This window comes from Uranotaenia lowii, chromosome 2, assembly GCF_029784155.1.
Source record: "Uranotaenia lowii strain MFRU-FL chromosome 2, ASM2978415v1, whole genome shotgun sequence".
Classification (NCBI taxonomy): Eukaryota; Metazoa; Arthropoda; class Insecta; order Diptera; family Culicidae; genus Uranotaenia; species Uranotaenia lowii.
In genome coordinates this window covers 371,424,241-371,449,638 of record NC_073692.1, presented here as the reverse complement: position 1 = coordinate 371,449,638, position 25,398 = coordinate 371,424,241, and the positions used below count along the sequence as shown (strand labels likewise).

The window sequence follows — 25,398 nt, the reverse complement described above, 5'->3', positions numbered from 1 at the left end:
CAAAATTCGTAAAATTGAATCTCACCTCGCTTCAGCGTACGAAACAAAAACAAACTCCAAATTGACAACTGGATTGCTGATTTTCCAGCAAACTAGATCAATTGCTGGAAAGTCCAGCAATTTGAAAACCGGTTGCTGATTTTTCAGCAAAAATGACAAGAACACAACCGAATGCTGAAAAATCCAGCAATTCGAAAACCGATTGCTGGATTGCTAAACGTTTCCAGCAATATTTTTTGCTTCATTCGTCTCGTATCGCTCATAGTGAACAGTCGCGTTTCGAGATTTCGTCCAATATATCCGGGTGTTTCGTTCCGTTCGGGCGTTTAATACGGTGTTTTGTACCGCGCTATACGTTTTTCTGCCAAAGGCAGACCCCAGCTCGCCAAAGTGGTGCTATTATAGTGTTGGTCGACAAAAAAAAGGTTTTTTTTCTGGCTAGCTGACTGCCCTCAACTGGTCACCACGAGGGCCGCCGCCATTGTTTGACTCATCATCATCATCAATCTGGTCGTTCTTGCTCGAGCCGAGACTTGACGTGGCAGCCATCTTCGAAGAAGGACCACGTGGTTGGGATCACCACTGAAGGAGCCAATCAAAACAAAAATCAAGTTTGTTATACTTTTCTTACTTTTCTCTATTTCTAATTCTATTTTTTCTCTATTATATATTTCGATCAAATTGAGCTTCGCTTTTATTTTCATGAAATATGAGCGAAGGCGGGGGGTCGGACCCGCCAGAGGTGGATGGTGAGCAAATCATCTATGAGGATGAGGAGCATCTGGAGGATTCAGCTGTAGCTGGTTCTTCGAATGCTCATCCTTCTCCGCCAGTTGATATTGCTACTCCATCTGCAGCTGCGGGAAAAACAACCCGACTCCGAGTTTATCCTGATAATTCATCCTCTTCTGGGCCGGGGGTGGTTTTCATCCGGCCCAAAACTAACGGAAAACCATTAAATTTAGTGCAGATCACGAAAGATCTGGCTAGGTGGCCCTCCGTTACCAGTGTTTCCAAAGTACGTCCGAACAAATTGCGCGTTGTTGTGGCCGACCGGAAGGCCGCAAACGGAATTCTTGCCAGTAATTTTTTTAATTTAGAGTATCAGCTCTATATTCCATCTCGAGACGTAGAGATCGAGGGTGTGATCACCGAATCGAGTTTGGAGGCTGAATACGTTAAGTCTCACGGCGTAGGTAAGTTCAAGAGCCTTGATTCGACTTCGGTCGGAATCTTGGATTGTCGCCAACTCATGACTGCCTCCGTCGTTGATGGCGTTACCAAGTATTCGCCTTCAGCCTCGATTCGGGTTACATTTGCAGGAACAGCCCTCCCTCATTACGTCTTGATTGACGGAATTTTAAGGCTTCCAGTACGCCTTTATGTGCCTCGCCCAATGCAATGCAAGAATTGCATCAAGTTGGGGCATACTGCTTCGCATTGCTGCAACAAGAAGCGATGCTTGCATTGTGGGGAGAATCATGGGGAAGGAGCATGCTCAGCAGTTGAGCAAAAATGCGTCTATTGCGGGGGCTCACCCCATGATATCTCCTCCTGCGAGGCATTTCAGGCAAGCTGGGATAAACAGAGGCGCTCTTTAAAAGAACGCTCCAAGCGTTCTTATGCCGCCATATTAAAGAGCGCCTCTCCACCGGTCCAACCTCAGACCAGTAACATTTTTTCTGTGCTGTCAGTTGACAATGAAGACACAGATACGGCTGATGAAGTTCAGCCAGTCTTCGTTGCAGGAGGCTCTCGGAAGCGAACAAAGGCGCCTTCTCCGAAAATACCAGCTAAAATAGCTACGGTTGTCTCTTCCAATAGAAACGAGAAAAAGTCGACTGCTGCTGAAAAGGAAAAACAAGTTTCTCCAGGTTTCCGCGGAAATGCACCACTGCAGAATAAACCAACAGCTGCGGGAGCTTCGCAAACCCAAACCCCAAACGTGATGCCAGAATCAACGACTCAGTCTGGGCTCTTTAAGTTGACTGACATTTTGAACGGATTTTTTTCGTGTTTTAATGTATCAGAACCCGTGAAAGACATTGTATTTGCAATGCTTCCTGTATTAAAGACATTTTTAAAGCAATTGATGCAAACTTGGCCCCTCCTTTCAGTGTTTGTATCTCTCGATGGCTAATTTACGCCGAGAGGTCGGAGATATCACTGTACTACAGTGGAATTGTCGTAGTCTTATTCCAAAATTGGATTCATTGAATTATTTACTTCATAAAACAAACTGTGATATCTTTGCATTGTCCGAAACTTGGCTATCTTCTCAATCTAACATCTCATTCCACAATTTTAATATTATCCGTCTGGATCGTGACGATTCTTATGGAGGGGTGCTTTTGGGGATCAATAAGTGCCACTTTTTTTATAGAATTCACCTTCCTTTATCAGGCGGAATTGAAGCTGTTGCATGTCATACAACAATAAGAGGTAAGGACTTATGTGTTGTCAGTTTGTACTGGCCTCAGAGAGTTGCAGTGGATCGAAATCACCTAGAGGACCTGTGCTCAGTGCTCCCTGAGCCAAGGTTGATCCTGGGTGACTTCAATTCACATGGAACTGTCTGGGGAGAACAAATTGACGATAGTCGTTCTACTCTTATCTATGACATTTGCGACAGTTTCAATTTAACAGTATTGAACACGGGTGAAAAAACACGGGTACCTAAACCTCCTGCAAGACAAAGTGCAATTGACCTCTCACTCTGCTCAAATTCACTATCATTTGATTGCCAGTGGAAGGTAGTCCATGATCCGAATGGTAGTGATCACTTACCTATCGAAATTACTATCACCAATGGGGTCAGCTCTTCGAACACAATAAATATGACATATGACCTTACAAGACACATCGACTGGAAAAAGTACTCGGACACAATTAAAACCGCCATCGACTCTATGCACGTTTTACCTCCTTTGGAGGAGTACCACTTTCTTTCTTGTCTGATACACGATAGTGCAGTTGACGCTCAAACAAAACCCATCCCAGAATCTTCTATTCATCGAAGGCCTCCTAATCCATGGTGGGACCCTCAGTGTTCTAAGCTTTATAAGGACAAATCAACAGCATTTAAAGAATTTCGAAAACATGGAACTCTTGTCCATTTTGAAGCTTACGTTTCCCTTGAAAATCACTTTAAAAAATTAACCAAGGGGAAGAAAAAGGCGTATTGGAGGAATTTTGTTAGTGGGTTATCGCGTGAAACATCCTTAAGTACTTTGTGGAAAGTGGCACGAAGCATGCGTAATCGATCATCTACAAATGAAAGTGAGGAATATTCACATAGGTGGATATTTAAATTCGCACGGAAAGTCTGTCCAGATTCTACACCTGTGCAAAAAATAATCCGAAACGTGCCTCCTGATAGGTCTGATAGTGGTCTAGACTCAAGCTTTTCGATGGTCGAATTCTCACTTGCCCTCCTCTCTTGCAACAATTCAGCTCCGGGAATTGATGAAATCAAATTTAACTTGTTGAAAAACCTTCCGGATGCTGCAAAATTTCGCTTGTTAAATTTATTTAACCAATTCTTGGAGCATAACATTGTTCCCCAAGATTGGAGACAAGTGAGAGTCATTGCTATCCAAAAGCCCGGAAAACCAGCGTCTGATCCCAACTCTTACCGTCCAATAGCGATGTTGTCTTGTATACGCAAATTGATGGAGAAAATGATATTGTTTCGTTTGGACAAATGGGTAGAAACAAATGGTCTCCTTTCAGATACTCAATTTGGGTTTCGAAGGGGCAAAGGGACAAACGATTGCCTTGCTTTGCTGTCTTCAGAGATACAAATGGCGTACGCAAAACGTGAGCAAATGGCTTCAGTGTTTCTAGACATAAAGGGAGCTTTTGATGCAGTCTCAATAGAGGTTTTGTCAGACAAGTTGCACTCCCGGGGTCTGCCTCCTCTATTGAACAACATCTTATACAGCTTACTTTGTGAGAAACATTTGAACTTTGCTCACGGAGATTTTGCAGTTAGAAGAACATCTTACATGGGCCTCCCACAGGGTTCATGTTTGAGTCCACTTTTGTACAACTTTTATGTGAGTGACATCGACAGCTGTCTCTCTGAAGGCTGCACTCTAAGACAACTTGCAGATGACGGAGTAGTGTCTGTCACAGGATCTACTGAGTCTCATCTGCACAGGCCTTTACAAGATACTTTAGACAGATTGTCTTCCTGGGCTTTGGGGCTTGGGATTGAGTTTTCCCCTCAGAAAACGGAAATGGTTGTTTTCTCTAAGAAACGTAGACCTGCTCAACCTAAGCTTCAACTCCTAGGCAGAACGATCACTCAATCGAGGAGTTTCAAGTATCTTGGGGTTTGGTTTGATTCCAAGTGTACCTGGAGAGCCCACATTGAGTATCTGAAAGGAAAATGCCAACAAAGAATCAATTTTCTCCGATCAATTACTGGCACCTGGTGGGGAGCCCATCCAGAAGATCTTATCAAATTGTATCGAACAACTATTCTATCCGTTATGGAATATGGTAGCTTCTGTTTCCAGTCAGCTGCCAAATCTCACCTCATCAAACTAGAGCGTATCCAATACCGTTGTCTCCGTATCGCTTTGGGCTGTATGCCCTCAACACACAACATGAGTCTTGAAGTTTTGGCAGGAATACTCCCTTTGAAAGATCGATTCAATTTACTATCACTTCGGTTCCTCATCAGGTGTGAGGTCATGAACCCATTGATGATTGTAAATTTCGAAAGGTTACTTGAGCAAAATGTTCAAACCAGATTTATGTCTATATACCATATCCTCATGTCAATGCAGGTAAACCCTTCTTCGTATTCTCCAACTCGTGTTTGTAGCCCAGACTACGATCATTCTTCTGTCCAGTTTGATTTGTCTATGCAGCAGGAAATTCGTGGAATCCCGGATCCGCATCGTCCTCTTCTGATTCCAAGAATTTTCGAAGCTAAATATAGACACGTCGATGCTGATAAAATGTACTTTACCGATGGATCACTTATAGAGGAAACAACAGGATTTGGAGTGTTCAACGAAATATCCAGCGCATCTCACAGTCTCCAGTCACCATGCTCTGTATATGTTGCAGAGTTAGCAGCTATTCACTGGGCTTTGAATAGTATCGCCACACGACCTATTGAACACTACTATATTATAACTGATAGTCTCAGCTCTGTTGAAGCAATCCGCTCTATAAAACCAGGAAAATTCACGCCGTACTTCCTCGAAATGATACGAGATATATTGACCACTTTATCAAGACGTTGCTTTTCTATCACCTTTATCTGGGTCCCCTCACATTGCTCAATAGCAGGCAATGAGAGGGCAGATTCCCTTGCAAAAGTGGGTGCGATGGAAGGCAACATTTACCAGCGTGAAATCGTATTCAACGAATTTTACTTCTTGGCTCGAAGAAACTCTCTTGTCAACTGGCAGCGTAGATGGGACGAGGATGAGTTGGGTCGGTGGTTCCACTCGATTATCCCAAAGGTAAGCCTTAAACCCTGGTTTAATAGATTGAACCTGACTCGGGATTTTATTCGTATATTTTCCCGTCTCATGTCCAATCATTATTCCATGAATGCGGTACTCTATCGTTTAAATATTGCTGGCAGCAATTTATGCGGATGTGGTCTAGGTTACCATGACATCGAGCATATTGTTTGGTCGTGTGAGGACCACCTATTCGCCAGAGCGAACTTTATAGATTCCCTTCGGGCCCGAGGAAAACCACCCGACGTTCCAGTGAGGGATGTATTAGGTATGATGGACTTGGACTATATGTTCGAGATATACCTTTTCCTAAAAGCTATCGATCTTCGACTATAATTCTCTTTATTTTCATATTTCCCTTTCTATCTTTCTTTTTCTTCAAAAAAAAAAAAAAAAAAAAAGTGAACTAGATCTAAGTACACAATTGTAATCAAACAAAACGAGTTTGGCTCCTTAAAGCCTAAAGGTATGAGCCGTTTCAAATAAATAATTTACAAAAAAAAAAAAAAATATTTTTTGCTAGAAATCGAGGCAAAAATTTACAGTGTAAGCTCAGTTGACGCAATACACTCAATACGACCGGGAAAGCACTCGCCGTTCTTCCTAGACTGGGGGAGGAAGACTGAAATTCGCTGTATCGTTTTCTGTATCGTTTTTTTTACTGTTCGGCAAAAAGCCAGCAATTGTTGAAAAGATTTGTAATCGTTCAAATTTTAAATTTAGATGATCAGTTTCGTGTAGCGAGTCGTGTAACTCAGTTGTTTAGGTGCTAAATTTAGATTTAGCTATTTTTAGAACAACCATTAATCAAACCATTTTTATGTATCAGCTTCAAAACTTTAACGAAATTTGAGCGACTTAATACGCCTGATCATGCTAGAATTTGCCAGAGCAAAACAAAACTTAATTAAATCATTGTTTCAAGCAAAACAAGTGCTTTTCAGCATCAACGAAGTTTTATTGAAAATCACTAAATAAGAAAGTAAAATTTTGAACCTTCGCACTGGTCGGTAGATTGATGAGAGAAATTTGACGTTTGAAAGATTTTTTTTCTTTTTTTATTCAGTCTTCCTCCCCCAGTTCCTAGAGAAGATACGGGATATTTTGAGTGCTTTAACAAGACGTCGCTTTTCCATCACCTTTGTTTGGGTTCCCTCGCATTGCTCGATAGTGGGCAATGCAATGAGAAGGCAGACTCTCTGGCAAAGGTGGGAGCGACGGAAGGCTACACGTATCCACGTGAAATCGTCTTCAACGGATTCTACTTCTTGGTACGAGGGAACTCTCTTGTCAACTGGCAGCGCAAATGGGACGAGGATGAGAAGGGTCGGTGGCTCCACTCGATTATCCCAAAGGTAAGCCTTAAACCATGGTTTAATAGATTGAACTTGAGTCGGAATTTTATTCGTATATTTTCCCGTCTCATGTCCAATCATTGTTCCTTAGACGCGGTACTCTATCGTTTTGATATTGCTGGCAGCAATCTATGTGGTTGTGGCCAAGGTTACCATGACATCGAGCATATTGTTTGGTCGTGTGAGGTCCATCTTGCCGCCAGAACGAATTTAATAGACTACCTTAGGGCCCGAGGAAAACCACCTAATGTTCCAGTGAGAGATGTACTAGCTGTGCTAGATTTGGACTACATGTTCGAAATCTACTTTTTTTCTAAAAGCTATCGATCTTCGTCTATAATTTCTTTTTTATTTTCATATTTCCCTTTCTTTCTTCCTTTCTCCTCTCACAAAGTGTTAAGTTAAGAAAACAATTGCAAACAACCAATATCGATTTTGGCTCCTTAAAGCCTGAAAGTATGAGCCGTTTCAAATAAAGAATTGTTAAAAAAAAATCATATTTATGGTCCTGTAGACGCGTAATATAACTGATAAATCTATATATTTTTCTCCGTGCGTGATATATCTAAGTTAACTGGAAGCGATTCTGTGATTATAGGCCCGTTCAATAGCCAATTGAAATTGGTTTCAATCGATTTCGATTGGTAAATTGTTGTTCACTCAGCCAATGTTTTGGTCGAAACTAATCCAATTGACGTTCAATGAAGCCAATCGGAATCGATCGAAACCAATCGAAATGGATCAAGCCCGAGAGCAGGATTCGTTTCTATCGGTTTCTATCGCACTAACACAAATGCAGTTGTTTACTGTCAAAAACAGCTGATTCGGTTTGTTTTTGACTAACTGCAGTGCAAATGAAAGTGTAGTCATTCGATGGAGTGTCGGTGATGCTGTGCTGGTGGTGCTGTGCCGGTGATGCAGTGTTAGTGTGATGGGTGTCTGTCGGATTGGTTGCTGCAGCTGCTCGTGAACAAGCGCAAATGTTGCGAAAATGAAAGTAGTGTCAGGACTGAGAGTTCGTGTTGTGTCGGTGGTCGGTGGTGCGGTGCAGGTGGTATAGGTCGATGCTGTTTTGGTGTTGCTGCGTTGGTGTCAGATCAGTCCAGCTTCTGCACCGTCAGAAACAGAAAGAAAATACGCACTAAAGTAATCAAGACCCACAGAAGGAAATGGAAAAAATTGGTCTTTCTTGTGAAATACGATAAAATGTAAAATAAAATTTAAAATTGATCCACTGTATTTTATTTCATAATATCATGATTGCATTTAAAAAAAAATATTATTTTCCTATAGCAACAATTTTTCGCTTTTGTGTCTTCCTTATCCCTAAAAATTGCGCATTATTCTGAACACAATTTCTTTTTAGTATTCTGATATAGTTCGAGTCGAACAACAAATTTCCTAATCTGAAATTTTTCGGACAGCTTGTATAAGGGAAAGAATTGCCATTGAGATGGTCAAAATTATGAATTCATTACAATTTGCCTTGAGTAACCGCCTTTTCGAATTCTGAACGAAGCTGATGAAGAAAATTACATCTGAAAACACTGCGACTGCGCGTTAGTATTAGTGGATGGCTGTTCAATCAACAGCCTAAAATAAATCGATCAAAGTCAATTGGAAAAACAGCTGATCAACTGTCAATTCATTTCAATTGATTTCGATTGGGTTTCGTTGAACACACCTTATGTTTATTGCAACTTAAAATGGCATTTCTCAGGAAGAGCTTAATTGATTCGACGAATAGAAGTTAAAGGAATTCATGGATATTTCATTCGACTTCCGAGAGAAGAATCATGAATCACATCATGCACACACACAACACTGTAAGTTTATCTTATCAGTAGTTGCACATCGCTGTTACACAGCAAAAAATTGGGGCAGCGAGCAAGCCTTGCCGTGAGCTCATTTCGGTTCAGGTGTTAAGTTCGGACGGCGGCGATAGGTGCCAAACGTGTTGCGATTCGAAGCCGGTACGTGAGTTGGTTTTTTTTAAGGGTCCAGCCCAGGAATGGTGTTGTAATAATGAAAACTAGTGAAGGAAAGTGAAGAAATAAGGGAGCAGCTTTGAAAAGTCGGAAAAATCCGATGAAAAAGTGAAAAATAACACAAGTGTACCTCAAGGACAATGAAAGCCGAATCATAGAAGTTAAAAAATTAAGGGGAGGTGGAATACAATATGGCGGATGCGGAAAAATCGCGCAGCCTACTAGTTCCCGATTTGGAAAAACGAAAACTGTCAGTAAAAATTATTGAGTCACAGTGTGTTTTTCAAATAGTAAACTCGCCTACTTGAATCGCTTTTGATTTGGCAATAGGTTCAACTTTTTTTTAACTGCTAAAAGTAAGGGCATGCTCTTCCATTGGCCGAAATCCGGAATCGCACTCATTTTCATTAGAATTAACCCAAAATTCACCCGACTGTAACAAGTGCTCGGTTAGTAGTGTCAGTGGTTGTTGGACTTTTGTTCGCGGCAATAGTAAATGCGCCAAGAAGACATTTTGTTTGTTGAGAAGTCGCCTGCGTCGAAGTCCACCACAGAACTCCTACGCACCAACCTGCACAGCAACGCTTGAGAATCCCACCACCAGATGTTGGTGTTCAAGTGAAGAGGTGAGGCGAAATGAGGATGAGGAGGGCGAATAAGCGAGGCGAAACGACAATCAGGATGGGGCGAAAGAACGGTGATGTCCTACGTCATTCTATGCGGCTACGGGGTCAATGATGGGGCATTTCACTATCAATAGGCAAACGTATAGCACAACACAGAAAACGTGTCCAATAGACAAGTGCCAAAAGTGAAATTGTTGGAATTCTGGAAGAGCCGAATTCCCTGGGTATTCAGGACCCCGAGAGTTTACCTTTGTGAAAGGTGTTGTACGGAAAACGACCCCGAGAAGGAACGGATTCAAGCGATGCACGAGGAAAACCAAGCATTAATTCGGAAGATGGAAAAGCTGCAGAAGACACTGGATGAAATAACCAGGGATATGGACCCTTCTCGACCTCCACGACCAACGAGTACCGCTACGAGCTCGGTACCTTTCGAAGATGATCAAAGCTGGAACAGAGGAGTTGTCAATTCAGGCCCGCCATCAACCTCTGGCAGCATCCGTTGGAAAAATATCCAGCCTTTTCCAAACGATGTCCCGGCCAACCGTATGTGGGAGCAGTGGAACAGATTCATCGACCGGTTCGAAATCGCCGCATCGTTGGCAATCGTGAATGATCCTTTGAAACGATCACAGACATTTTTTCTGTCCATGGGAGAGAAACTCCAAGGAATTACTAGAGCAGCCAGACTCCGTCCCAGCCTGAACCATCCGAACTGCTACAATGTATTCGTGAAGAACATTGAGAACTACCTGCAATCAATGGTTGATGCAACCGCCGAGCACGAGACTTTCACAAACCTCAAGCAAGGCCTCGATGAACCAACGATTGCCTTCCACGCAAGGCTAATGGAAAAAGTTCGCCTTTGCCGTTACAGTCAAGCGGACCAGGACCGGTTCGTTCGAATGCAGTTGTTGAAGGGGATGCGCAACAAGGAGGTGGCGAAGGCAGCAAGGATATTCGCATATGAGACGACCTTTATCGTCCAGGCCGCAACGCGAGAGAAGACGTACGCATCAGAATCTTCACAGACGGCCGAATCTTCTAGCGCCTTCGCGGTGGCGCGACAAAGGAAACACTTCAGCGAGATCAGTCCCCAGAAAAAGCGCCCAGCTGAGACAACTGGCCGGGACTGGACTCAACCGAAGAAGCAACGTGAAGACAACGAAAATAGATTCCGCGGCATGGGGCGGCGTTCCCGTTGTTCAAAGTGTTACCACTTAATCCATAAATTTGGATCTTGCCCGGCGGCCGACAGAGATTGCTATTCTTGCGGAGAGGGTGGGCACTTCGCAGCGGTATGCAGGAAAAAGAACGCCAATAGCATTCAAGTTAAGCAAGACCCTCGATGAGCCCACAAGCAGGGATGGACGGATGGTTAGGACGACAAGACTTGCGACAAGAAGGTATTACGAGAGTAAATAGCGATTGAGTGTTGAATTTCTTCTAAACGCGTGTTATGTACCTTGTTCTGCATTGAATAAAATTAAAATTAATTTCGGGAGTATTTATTTTTGATAGATTTTTTTTTTAATTTGTTAAGCACGGGATTTAACAATCATTTGAGAAATGCTTAGCATTAAATTGCGGGAAGAATTCGTACATCGGTTATGAATAGGAAGATTTGCCTTAAAGTATTCTACAAAGAATCAATTCTTTCTTTTTATTTTGAAGTAGAAGGGGGATGTGTGGCAGCAAGAATACTTGGCAACACTGGAACGGTTTATGCTTCCATCTCTCGCCAGAGACTCGTAAGCATCGTAGCAACCAGCGTTGCCACATTTAAATCTGTATTTTCGAGCCAAAAAATCTTTTTAATCTGTATAAAATCTTAAAAATCTGTATTCAATCTGTATCAAAAATTTTCATTCCGGATACTTAAGCTGAACTATGGTGAGCTTTTTATAATGCGTAGCGCACTCATTTGGACTACGCTGCTCATTACTGCGGGCTACTATTTGTGCAACATGTCAAACCAGTGTTAAGCCTGACATTTTGTATACGTGAACCGTTTTTGGTTTAACTTTGTCTGATTAATTGTAACGGACAAAATACATGTCCGCCACGTGTGAAAAATAAGGTAACGTAAAGTTTTAGGTCGATATATTCCGTTAAATAGGACGATCAGTGTTCTTCTTGGGTTTAACAATCAGGTGGGATTTGAACATTGTGTCGATAGTATTTATCCTTTAAAAGTTACATTTCCTATAATGCAATGACCAATTTTGGTACATGATTCTTAATCACAAGCCCTTTGCTTGTTGTTTGCATTGTAACGGTTTCGAACTCTAATCTGGAATTTTTTCCTTATTTGCAAGCGTGATAATTGATGGATGATTAAATCATCAAAGTAGATGATTATTGATTGACTCGAAGTATAATTAAAAAATATCTTGGAAAATCTCTGAATTTCAGAAAATCTGTATGAAATCTGTATAAATTTCCAATTATCTGTAATCTGTATATACAGATTCTGTGTTTGAAAATTTCCATAAAATCTGTATACTTCCAGAAAAATCTGTATATGTGGTAACGCTGGTAGCAACCACGTCCGTCGTGCAGCATCGGACTTCTCCCCTTTCGTGTGCTACCAGTGAAGGAGTTAAGACGTGTGCCGACTACATTGGGACGTGCTGGGTGATTCCTCTGTTCCGGGTTACTCACAAGATGCATCTTATGAACCGCTTTTTAGAGTGTAAAATAATTTTTCATAAGAGTCTTATGAACGAGTTTCGATTTTCATAGGACCCTCTTATGAAGCACAGAAGAAGTGTCATTGTGAGTGGTGTAATGAATACCAGACGAACACTTTTTGGCAGATTAGCTGAGCATAAGTTCGTCGCGTTCGTCATCGTAAAGACCAAAGAAAAAGATTGCGGATGAAAATCGAAATAAAACGGATGCGCGTGTTAAAAAAGGACCGGACGAAAATTTAGGAAATCTGAATCAACTTAAAGAAAGTGGATCATCTCGGTGAGTATAGTTATTCCAATTTAAAGAATGTTTATTTTAAACAATGTTAATTTCTACTACACAGTAAACGAAAATTACCGAGTTCGGTAGTTTTTTTTTACGGAAATCCTAACATGTGTAAATCGTTAAACTGTTCGGTAATTTTTTCGGTAAAAAATAAACGAACATCGGTAAATGAAGAGTCGATTTACCGATGTTCGTTTATTTTTTACCGAAAAAATTACCAAACAGTTTAACGATTAACACATGTTAGGATTTCGGTAAAAAAATTACCGAACTCGGTAATTTTTGTTTACTGTGTAGGTTACAAAAAACCGGAACCGGTTTGAAAGTTGGAAGTATCATCCTAAAGGACATTACAAATGCCCAAAAACCTTCCTCACAACAGTCACAACACCGAAGTTGGGAGCTATCGCAATAAGTTGAATTTAATCAAAAATATGTTGCGAAAACTTTGTTTTGAAGAGATCCCGAAATATCCTTCAATGTCACTAATTAAAGTCAGTTTTAGAGTTAATTTTCATATCGGTTCCAGTTGGGAGAATTGTTTTAGAAATGTGGATGATTTAATCTAGAATTTATTTTGAGTAGGTCGTATGAGCCAAGTAAACAAAGTTGAGTTTGTTTATTATAAATTATTAATTAAACAGTTTCAAACTATTTGGACCAAGGGGGGTATATAGTAGGTGTACTGATCTACCAAAATTCCCGATCAACCATGTTGGTTTTTCAAATTGGCTACCAAGTCTATGTACGTTGCGTCTGTTTACCAACAAAGCATTCAATGTTTTCCGAGTTTTGTCATACGTGTGTGTTCCGGACGTGGTGGTGATGAAAAAACTGATTTTCAAGAGCAGATGCTGAGCAGCTTTAAACTGCAAAAATTTGTATTTTAGATTGTGCATTAGGAATATATAATAAACTAGCTGACCCGGTAAACTTCGTTTTACCTTCTAAAGTATAAATCGTAATAAATGTTTAATTTCATCTACACGTCCTTAACTGCATTGTGCTCGCCAAAATATTCTTATGGAAATCGTAACAAATAAAGTTTAATTTGTATTGGGGCCCCCTATCATCAAAAGTGAGATCCTTGAAACTATTATACAAACCATCTCTGACCCAAAAAACCCTCGGATACCAAATTTCACTTCATTCCGACCGATCATTCATACGTGATGTTATTACAAAGAAAACGCCTCCATTTTTATATATAGGAAGATGTGAAGAAGAGATAACTTTGTATGGGGACCCCCCTTTCATAAAAAGTGAGATTCTTGAAACTATTATACAAACCATCTCTGACCCAAAAAACCCTCGGATACCAAATTTCACTTTATTCCGACCGACCATTCATACGTGATGTTATTACAAAGAAAACGCCTCCATTTTTATATATTAGAAGATGTGAAGAGATAATTTTGTATGGGGACCCCCCTTTCATAAAAAGTGAGATTCTTGAAACTATTATACAAACCATCTCTGACCCAAAAAACCCTCGGATACCAAATTTCACTTCATTCCGACCGACCATTCATACGTGATGTTATCACAAAGAAAACGCCTCCATTTTTATATATAAGAAGATGTGAAGAGATAATTTTGTATGGGGACCCCCCTTTCATAAAAAGTGAGATTCTTGAAACTATTATACAAACCATCTCTGACCCAAAAAACCCTCGGATACCAAATTTCACTTCATTCCGACCGACCATTCATACGTGATGTTATCACAAAGAAAACGCCTCCATTTTTATATATAAGATTGAACTTACAGAATCAGTAAATCAGGTATAGTTTTACCAGGTTTGAACAAGTTATAGTTCCTCTTGATTGTTATCCCTGTTAAACATTTTAAGCACTGACCATACTGACTGGACACTCGATTTCGTTTTCTGGATATTTTTTCCAGAAAAAAAAACAAAAAAAAATCATTTTTCCAACAGTACGCAATGTCAATTCCAGAGTGCGCATCGATCGATTTGAAGAAATGCTATCCCAGTTAGGAAATGCCACCCAACTTTAAAAATAAAACACGCAATTTCTACGATAAAATCGGGCTAAACATGACCATATTTTCTACAGGGCATTTTTTGTCAAATTTTTCAGGTTCGCCACCTGCCGTCGGTATTGCGAACCTGCAAAATCTGACAACAAAAAATTAGACAGAAAATGGTTAAATTTTTGTTCTAAGAGTCAAGTCAGTGTGGTCAGTGTTTTAAGGTTAGGTAAACGCAAAATGTTACTAAATAGGAAAGACAAACCTGCATGTGTATCCTATAATGTTGGTACAAAGTTTGGAACTAGATACAATGCGATGAACTTTTACTTTGAAAGAATAAACTTTTGAAACTATAGTAATAATAACTTTTAGAATTTTAACTTTTTATAACTCTCGTCGATGCTTCTGGTACCGATGATTCAGCGAAATAGACGATCCGAAAACCGCCCAACAGCTAAACGTCACTTGATTGACAGCGACGATCCTTGAAAGTGCACCTCCTGCAGTGCTCCCAGTTGTCAACAGTGTGATTCGATTCGACTCGAAGTGCAGTTAAAAGCATATCCCGACGGCCTTGTTCGTTTTATGGACGTGGAATAATAATATTACATGCGAATAGATTTTTTTTATGTTTACTAACAAACGCAACGAGCCTATCACTTGCTACCACTCATCACCGCACACTCCTCGCCTATTTACTGTAAAAGTCAGATAACCTAGTATTTGAATAACCTTGATTCGGACTAAATAAATTTTCATAAAAAATCATTTTTTCATGCGACTTTTTTTCAAATAAACCCTAAATTAATTTAGATTGCATTTGGCTCTTACATTAACAGAAATCGAGCCTATGAGCTTTATCGGGGTTTCTTATGATTTTGTACTAAAGAAATTTTATTATTTTAATATGTACAAATTTTAACACTTCACACTTTTATAGTCAACTTATATTAATTTTACTAAATGTATTATGAGAAAACACTTTTAAACATGGTCCGGATTTACAAGCGGGATCAGACCCGTACGGCCGACCAACGTGGAGTTTGGATAGCCCTGCTCCCTGCCTGGGCATCATTCCAGGTTCTTCCGGTAGGGTCCATCTCGTGTTCAATCGATATGTTCTGTTCACATCCGATCTCCGAGCTCCAGCAAGCAAATATTGTTAACATTGATTTCGTTGACCATCGCCACTCGAGTCAAAATCCTGTTGAGAAAAAAAAAACATTTAAGATTAGTTTTCTTGAACTTACTTGCAAACATATCGCAGCATTATTGGTTGCTGAAGGATCCTTTGGCTCCGAAGACATTTTGAGCACGATTTTTCCTTTGTTCGTTTTAAATTCACGCTATGAAAACCTAGCTTCGAGCCCGCCATTTTGGAAGAAAAACCGGTCAAAAATCATCGACAGCGGAATCGATGTTTTTAGACAGATTCCGCACGCTAATTTTTATTTAGTCAGCTCAATATATTTATTCCACATAACAATTATGTGTCAAAATGTTAGTTTTAATTAGATTGAAATAAATTTAATATGTTGAACAATTTTGAAAACTTCTGTGTAGAAAAACATGCCGTTTAAATGTTGATTTTTTGCGGTGTACCTATAAAGATATATCTAAGACCCATAATTAATGATCTCCCAAATCGACCGATAACTACACTCAGGAAAATTCTTATTATAATTTTCATAAGAAGCATCTTATGAACCGCTTTTTAGAGTGTAAAATAATGTTTCATAAGAGTCTTATGAAATTCTTTCAATTTTCATACGATGTTCTTATGAAAAATAGAAGAAACGGCATTGTGAAAAAATGATGAACACATTCATTCATAGCATCAGTTTTTTTTCATCATCTAACAGTACGAAGCAATCGCCAGTTGATACACAGTAAACGAAAATTACCGAGTTCGGTAATTTTTTTACCGAAATCCTAACATGTGGAGTTCGTTAAACTGTTCGGTAATTTTTTCGGTAAAAAATAAACGAACATCGGTAAATGAAAAGTCGATTTACCGATGTTCGTTTATTTTTTACCGATAAAATTACCGAACAGATTAACGAACTCCACATGTTAGGATTTCGGTAAAAAAAATACCGAACTCGGTAATTTTCGTTTACTGTGTAGTTATTATAGTTTTCCTTGAATGTTAAATGTTATTGTTATCTCCGGAATGGTAAGTTCGATTTAATGTTTTTGTTGTGAACGTTTAATATATTAGTAAACTAAAATACATTATTTGTTTACTTTTCAGCAAGCTGATCGGCAAAAAATGAAAGATTAAGATGCGGCGAAAAAAACTTTGATGGAGCCGTCTGTTGATGCGCTGCTGATGGTGACCATGAAGGATTTAATTTTAAACAAATTTGGCAAACAATAAAGTTAATGTTTTCAGCATGAAATATCTAGAATTTTTCTTATCAGAAAGTGATTTACTGTTTCCATAAGAATCTCTTATGAAAAGCAACAACCTCTCATTGAAGTAGGCGTTCATCTTCAGAATTCATTCGCGTCATAAGACAATCTTATGAATTTCATTAATTTTTCTTATGGCGCCACTTTATAAGAGAATCTTATGGCATACATAATAGTATTTTCTGAGTGTATACCTTTCTGAAAGAAAGGCAAAACAGATTGATATCGCTTAGTATCCTGGACACCAGATAGTCCATTGTGGAAAGACATTCAATCAGATTCAGGAATTAGTCGGATGCCCGATATAGAGGAAAGATACAAAAAATCGCACCGTTGTTTTAAAAAGAACCGCGGATGAAATGGGTTTTTTTGTAATAATTTCACGTTTATTTTAGGACAATACATTAACCCCGAAGATGAGGTGTGGAAATATTGTACAACTCTAATAAGACTGACAGACATGATAATGTCAAGAGAATTTTCTCAAAATGATTTAACAACGCTGTCTAATCTAATAAAAGAACATCACCTGATGTTTCAAAGATTGTTTGCTGAATAGTTAAAGCCTACACAGTAAACGAAAATTACCGAGTTCGGTAATTTTTTTACCGAAATCCTAACATGTGTAAATCGTTAAACTGTTCGGTAATTTTTTCGGTAAAAAATGAACGAACATCGGTAAATGAAGAATCGATTTACCGATGTTCGTTTATTTTTTACCGAAAAAATTACCGAACAGTTTAACGATTTACACATGTTAGGATTTCGGTAAAAAAAATTACCGAACTCGGTAATTTTCGTTTACTGTGTACACAGTAAACGAAAATTACCGAGTTCGGTAATTTTTTTACCAAAATCCTAACATGTGTAAATCGTTAAACTGTTCGGTAATTTTTTCGGTAAAAAATAAACGAACATCGGTAAATGAAGAGTCGATTTACCGATGTTCGTTTATTTTTTACCGAAAAAATTACCGAACAGTCACAGTAAATGAAAATTACCGAGTTCGGTAATTTTTTTACCGAAATCCTAACATGTGTAAATCGTTTAACTGTTCGGTAATTTTTTCGGTAAAAAATTAACAAACATCGGTAAAGCGATTCTTCATTTACCGATGTTCGTTTATTTTTTACCGAAAAAATTACCGAACAGTTTAACGATTTACACATGTTAGGATTTCGGTAAAAAAATTACCGAACTCGGTAATTTTCATTTACTGTGGTTGAACGATTTACACAGTAAACGAAAATTACCGAGTTCGGTAATTTTTTTACCGAAATCCTAACATGTGTAAATCGTTAAACTGTTCGGTCATTTTTTCGGTAAAAAAAAACGAACATCGGTAAATCGATGCTTCATTTACCGATGTTCGTTTATTTTTTACCGAAAAAATTACCGAACAGTTTAACGATTTACACACAGTAAACGAAAATTACCGAGTTCGGTAATTTTTTTACCGAAATCCTAACATGTCCCGAATAGACTTGCACCGTGAAAAAACCATGAAGTTCATAATCACAATACCATGAATTTGATGGTTTGCACCATGACTTTTACGATCCACGATACCGTGAATGCACACAGTAAACGAAAATTACCGAGTTCGGTAATTGTTTTACCGAAATCCTAACATGTGTAAATCGGTAAACTGTTCGGTAATTTTTTCGGTAAAAAATAATCGAACATCGGTAAATGAAGAATCGATTTACCGATGTTCGTTTATTTATTACCGAAAAAATTACCGAACAGTTTACCGATTTACACATGTTAGGATTTCGGTAAAAAAATTACCGAACTCGGTAATTTTCGTTTACTGTGCACATTGAAGTTCATAGTTTTCGACCATATATATCATAGTTTTGACGAAAATAACCATGAAAAAGGGGTATTGTTATGCAGCGTGACCATGAAAAAAATATCGATTTCCCATACATTAGAAAGCCGAAAAATATAAAGTTCATGGTTCTTTCAGCTTCCAGTTTTTCATGGTAAAACCATGGAAATCCGATTATTTTCATGGTTAAACCGCTGTAATGAAAATTTTTGCTCTTTGTGGGGTTTTTGTATTTGTTTTTGGTTGTCATCATTTATATTATTAAAAACGGATGAATTTATATTTATTATTTATTATTTATTCAAAGAATCATAACCCTTTACTCACACTAATGGATTTTTCGCTTGGAAAGGTCTGAGGCCAACAATCCGGCATTCGGTTGCCGCTCCCGGCATGCATTCACTACCGCATCCTGTGCAACTCACAGTGTTGGTTTTTTGCTGGAATTGATAAAAATAAAAGATTAAACATATGATTGCCTCTTTTACATTTCAACTCACCATTGCGTCCATCTCCGAACACTTCGAACGATTTCTTTAAAAAAAAAACACTTGAGAAACTACCGACCGACGATTGCGTAGAGAAAAAAACAAAGTGCCACGCGAGATGCGGCCGTCAAATCATCCGTACACGAATAACTGGGAATGTGCAAATTCTTGAAAATTATTAAACGCTCGGATGTTCTTTTAACCATGAAGTAAATGGTCACATTAAAATTCATTGGATAATGAATGTGATACCATGCACAGTAAACGAAAATTACCGAGTTCGGTAATTTTTTTACCGAAATCCTAACATGTGTAAATCGTTAAACTGTTCGGTAATTTTTTCGGTAAAAAATAAGCGAACATCGGTAAATCGATTCTTCATTTACCGATGTTCGTTTATTTTTTACCGAAAAAATTACCGAACAGTTTAACGATTTACACATGTTAGGATTTCGGTAAACAAATTACCGAACTCGGTAATTTTCTTTTACTGTGTGGTTCTGTTCTATTCGGGGTGTAAATCGTTAAACTGTTCGGTAATTTTTTCGGTAAAAAACAAACGAACATCGGTAAATGAAGAATCGATTTACCGATGTTCGTTTATTTTTTACCGAAAAAATTACCGAACAGTTTAACGATTTACACATGTTAGGATTTCGGTAAAACAATTACCGAACTTGGTAATTTTCGTTTACTGTGCACATGTTAGGATTTCGGTAAAAAAATTATCGAACTCGGTAATTTTCGTTTACTGTGTACACAGTAAACGAAAATTACCGAGTTCGGTAATTTTTTTACCGAAATCCTAACATGTGTAAATCGTTAAACTGTTCGGTAATTTTTTCGGTAAAAAATAAACGAACATCGGTAAATCGATTCTTCGTTTACCGATGTTCGTTTATTTTTTACCGAAAAAATTACCGAACAGTTTACCGATTTACACATGTTAGGATTTCGGTAAAAAAATTACCGAACTCGGTAATTTTCGTTTACTGTGTACACATGTTAGGATTTCGGTAAAAAAATTACCGAACTCGGTAATTTTCGTTTACTGTGTAAACATCATTTTTTGGTACATTTTTCACACAGTAAACGAAAATTACCGAGTTCGGTAATTTTTTTACCGAAATCCTAACATGTGGAAATCGTTAAACCGTTCGGTAATTTTTTCCATGGCAGAGAAGTGACAGCTGTCAAATGTTACAGACCTTTTTCGGTAAAAACTACCGAAACTCGACTGATCCCATCTTAGACCCTCTGTCAAATTATTGACAGTTGTCAACGTGACAGCTCGTTATATTACTGAACAACCGGTTAAGTAGAACCGAAATGCCTGTAATTATTACTGAAAGGCCGGTAATGTTTAGCCGAAAAACTATAAAAGCTTGGTAATATATACCGAAATATCTGTTATTATTACCGAAATACCTTAAATTATTACCGAATATCTGTAATTATTTTCTAATAGTCTGTAAAAATTACCGAAATACCGTAATTTTTTTCACCGAAAAACTTAAAAAGTTCGGTAATATTTACCGAACAACCGGTAATTTTTACCAAACAATCGGTAATTTTTACCGAAAAATCGGTGAATTTAACCGAAATGTCTGTTCAGTTTCACCAACATTTCGGTAGTTTTTACCGAAAATCTGTAGTTTCTACCGAAATGCCGGTTATGATTACCGAAAACTGTCAAATTTTCCGTAATTTATAGCGAAAATCGTAAAAATTCGGTGGTATCAGCTTATAATGAATGCACATCGTATTATAAGCTGAAATCACTGAACGTTTTACGGTTTCGGGTAAAAATTGCGGAAAATTTACCTGTTTTCGCTAAACATAACCGACATTTTCAAAAGACGCTTCAAGCGAAAAATTTCAATTTTGATAGGCTCAGATAAGTTTTACAGGCTCAGTGAATTCGATGTTTTTGTCTGAAGCACCTTCTGAAACGAAAGTTTCGACTCGTGGCTTCCCAATCGAACGTCCAATTAATACACCTCATCTATATTTTATTTATTATCAACAAAATGTCAACAAACCACACCCGGAAACGGATCCTTGAGAATCAATTTTCCAAAGAACAGCAACACAAATCCGACGGCATAACTACAGTCCATGGACAATAACCTTCATTACCTCGAAGTTTTTTTTGGTGGCGCTGGGGCAATCAGCTGGTGTTGTTTTTTGCTTCTGCTGGACGATTGTTGTGACTGTAAATTAAACGACTGATAAAGATACCGATTTTGGTGATGGTGAACTATTTGATACTTACCAGCAATTCGATTTAAACCAAAATAAAACACCTAATTATTATTCACAAAAATAAATTCCGAAAAAATGGCGAGGGCTCAACCATGGTCACAGCCTACTTTCCCACTGCAAAGGAAAAAAATGGCGAAGATAATGTCTTGACAAGTTATTGGTATTCCACTCGCGTACATGATAAAACTGCAAGAGTGAGAAGGTAGACTCGGAATAAATGAACTGTCATCAAATGACAAACAAATTTTGACGCTTGTCTTGCTCAGCGATACTGTTTTCAGTTAAACTTTACAGTTTTCGGCAATTTTTTACCGAAAATGAACTGCGAAGAGATTTGTTTACAAATAAATGAACGAGCTTCGGTAAATCGAAAACAGGTTAACGAGGTTCGGCGGATACTAGACGTCAGATTGATCAATTACCGAAAATTTTCATTTACAGAACTATTTCTGTAAAATAAATTACCGAACTCGGTAATTTTCGTTTACTGTGCAAGAGTTATATCAAATATAATAATAGTAGTAATATTCCTCACTCCCCAGAAACTTGAAGGACACATGAAACGCGCCTCCATGTGAGGAAAGTTCTTACGAACATGAATAAATGCTATCGAGAAGACCTAAGTTGCCTATAGACTAAATTTCGAAAGCTTCTGGCGAAAACTGTTAAGCTCATCATCACCACAACTTTGTGTCCCGATCTGACAATTATACTAAATACAACACAAGTATTTCTACTATTTTTTGCTTTCATAATATCTTTCATGATAAGTAAGTTGACTTCTTTACTAAATTTAAACTCAAAATTTGATTTTGATTTATCGGTTCAACATGTTTTGGAGTTTTCAAAAAATTAGATGTGCCTAAATGAAAAGTATTAAAAAGAGCTAATTCTACACGAAGAATTTTTTACTTTATCAATTTATTCATTTTAGAGAAATGCTGATTTCAATTTACCAAACGTGCTCCAGATAATAATAATAATAACAATAATGTTGTAGAGTAGATTTTGAGACCAATTTACTTAGTAAATTGTTGCCTTTTTATGATTTCTTTTATAAAATATTCAGTATTGTCAAAAAGTGAAATTTCCATCAATGATTGTTCCAATTCAAATGACATTGGAATCTCAAATTGTAGATTTATTAGCATACTCCGTCAGTCGGGGCCTTTTTTTTCCATTCGGCAGAAAACAACACAAATTGAGAACCATAGCAACATACTTTGCTACACGAATAAAAGTTGGAGTAGGCTGAAATTCCTATGTTGAAAATAAAACATAAACAAAATTTCTGCGTGTTCATAGAAATGCAAGTTCAAACACGAACTTTTGTAGTCAAGACGCGAACCCACGGTTGATGGAAAGAATGTTCAGAGTTTCCTCAGTACCTCAATTCTTGAAATTTCCTTCTAGTAAGAACTTTCTCCAGGAGGTGGTGCTGAAATACATGTCCTTGCTGAAGTATATGAAGCATGCTGAGAGAAACCAATGTTGATTATAATATTAGACTGAGTCGATTTGGGGTCATTTTTTAATTTCCCAAACCCTGGGGTCTTAAAAGCTTCGTCTTGGTCCAAAACTCATCCATGATTTTTTGCAGGATTTTTAAGTAACGTTTACATGAGTAAATTTGAACTTTAAGGTTTGTATGGGAAAATTGAATATTTTGTACTGAAAAATCAACATCGTTTCTGTTTCTTTTGTGGAGCCGAGCCAGCTGATGGTTTTTGTGCCAATTTATAAAATTCCTAAGGGAAATTTTCCGCTAAACTACTTTGTCGAAGACCTTAACTATTTGTATCTCATTAGGCAAAAAAGTTATTAGCTGTTTAACAGGGTAATGTCTTTTGGCATCGATGAACCATAAATTCAATTGACATCACTGCTGGAGCCTTGCGAAGTAATGCATGAAAAGTAGTCATAGAATACCTCGATAGGCACCCTGCAGTGATGTCAATTGAATTTCATGTTTATCAATGCGAAAAGACATACCCCTATTAAACTGCTAATAACTTTTTTGCCTAAGAAGAGACGAAGTTACAGTCTTGGACAAAGTTGTTCAGCGGAAAATTTCTCTTAGGAATTTTATAAATTGGCACAAAAACCATCAGCTGGCTCGGCTCCACAAAAGAAACAGAAACGATGTTGATTTTTCAGTACAAAATATTCAGTTTTCCCATACAAACCTTAAAGTTCAAATTTACTCATGTAAACGTTACTTAAAAATTCTGCAAAAAATCATGAATGAGTTTTGGACCAAGACGAAGCTTTTAAGACCCCAGGGTTTGAGACATTCAAAAATGACCCCAAATAGACTCAGTCTATTATAATATGTATGGTTACATATTAAAGTGGTCCAATTTATCGACAGATGTGCTTCCGAAATCAAGCCAAGCATCAAAATTTCAAAGAATATGCTTACGTTATGAATTCAAGAGTGAACATAGCTTACAGTTTATGTTTTAAATCATGTTTGCAGTTCAGTTGTTTCAATAATAGTTCTCGAAACGTGATATTTTCAGCAGATAATATGAAAGTCATTTTTTGTCATTTTTGTCATTTTTGTCATTTTTGTCATTTTTGTCATTTTTGTCATTTTTGTCATTTTTGTCATTTTTGTCATTTTTGTCATTTTTGTCATTTTTTGTCATTTTTGTCATTTTTGTCATTTTTGTCATTTTTGTCATTTTTGTCATTTTTGTCATTTTTGTCATTTTTGTCATTTTTGTCATTTTTGTCATTTTTGTCATTTTTGTCATTTTTGTCATTTTTGTCATTTTTGTCATTTTTGTCATTTTTGTCATTTTTGTCATTTTTGTCATTTTTGTCATTTTTGTCATTTTTGTCATTTTTGTCATTTTTGTCATTTTTGTCATTTTTGTCGTTTTTGTCATTTTTGTCATTTTTGTCATTTTCGTCATTTTTGTCATTTTTGTCATTTTTGTAATTTTTGTCATTTTTGTCATTTTTGTCATTTTTATCATTTTTGTCATTTTTGTCATTTTTGTCATTTTTGTCATTTTTGTCATTTTTGTCATTTTTGTCATTTTTGTCATTTTTGTCATTTTTGTCATTTTTGTCATTTTTGTCATTTTTGTCATTTTTGTCATTTTTGTCATTTCTGTCATTTCTGTCATTTTTGTCATTTTTGTCATTTTTGTCATTTTTGTCATTTTTGTCATTTTTGTCATTTTTGTCATTTTTGTCATTTTTGTCATTTTTGTCATTTTTGTCATTTTTGTCATTTTTGTCATTTTTGTCATTTTTGTCATTTTTGTCATTTTTGTCATTTTTGTCATTTTTGTCATTTTTGTCATTTTTGTCATTTTTGTCATTTTTGTCATTTTTGTCATTTTTGTCATTTTTGTCATTTTTGTCATTTTTGTCATTTTTGTCATTTTTGTCATTTTTGTCATTTTTGTCATTTTTGTCATTTTTGTCATTTTTGTCATTTTTGTCATTTTTGTCATTTTTGTCATTTTTGTCATTTTTGTCATTTTTGTCATTTTTGTCATTTTTGTCATTTTTGTCATTTTTGTCATTTTTGTCATTTTTGTCATTTTTGTCATTTTTGTCATTTTTGTCATTTTTGTCATTTTTGTCATTTTTGTCATTTTTGTCATTTTTGTCATTTTTGTCATTTTTGTCATTTTTGTCATTTTTGTCATTTTTGTCATTTTTGTTATTTTTGTCATTTTTGTCATTTTTGTCATTTTTGTCATTTTTGTCATTTTTGTCATTTTTGTCATTTTTGTCATTTTTGTCATTTTTGTCATTTTTGTCATTTTTGTCATTTTTGTCATTTTTGTCATTTTTGTCATTTTTGTCATTTTTGTCATTTTTGTCATTTTTGTCATTTTTGTCATTTTTGTCATTTTTGTCATTTTTGTCATTTTTGTCATTTTTGTCATTTTTGTCATTTTTGTCATTTTTGTCATTTTTGTCATTTTTGTCATTTTTGTCATT

General features: G+C 37.2%; 1 protein-coding gene and 1 long non-coding RNA gene across 2 annotated transcripts in view; one reads left to right on the top strand and one right to left on the bottom strand.

Moving 5' to 3' along the window:
* Window positions 1-25,398, top strand: part of LOC129747350 (uncharacterized) — a 43,378-nt gene that overhangs the window by 12,900 nt on the left and 5,080 nt on the right.
* LOC129747353 (uncharacterized) lies at window positions 18,952-19,304 on the bottom strand. Its single transcript, XR_008737489.1, has 2 exons — window positions 19,180-19,304; window positions 18,952-19,119 (listed from the first exon to the last, which is right to left on the bottom strand). It is a non-coding gene; the product is annotated as an uncharacterized LOC129747353 (long non-coding RNA).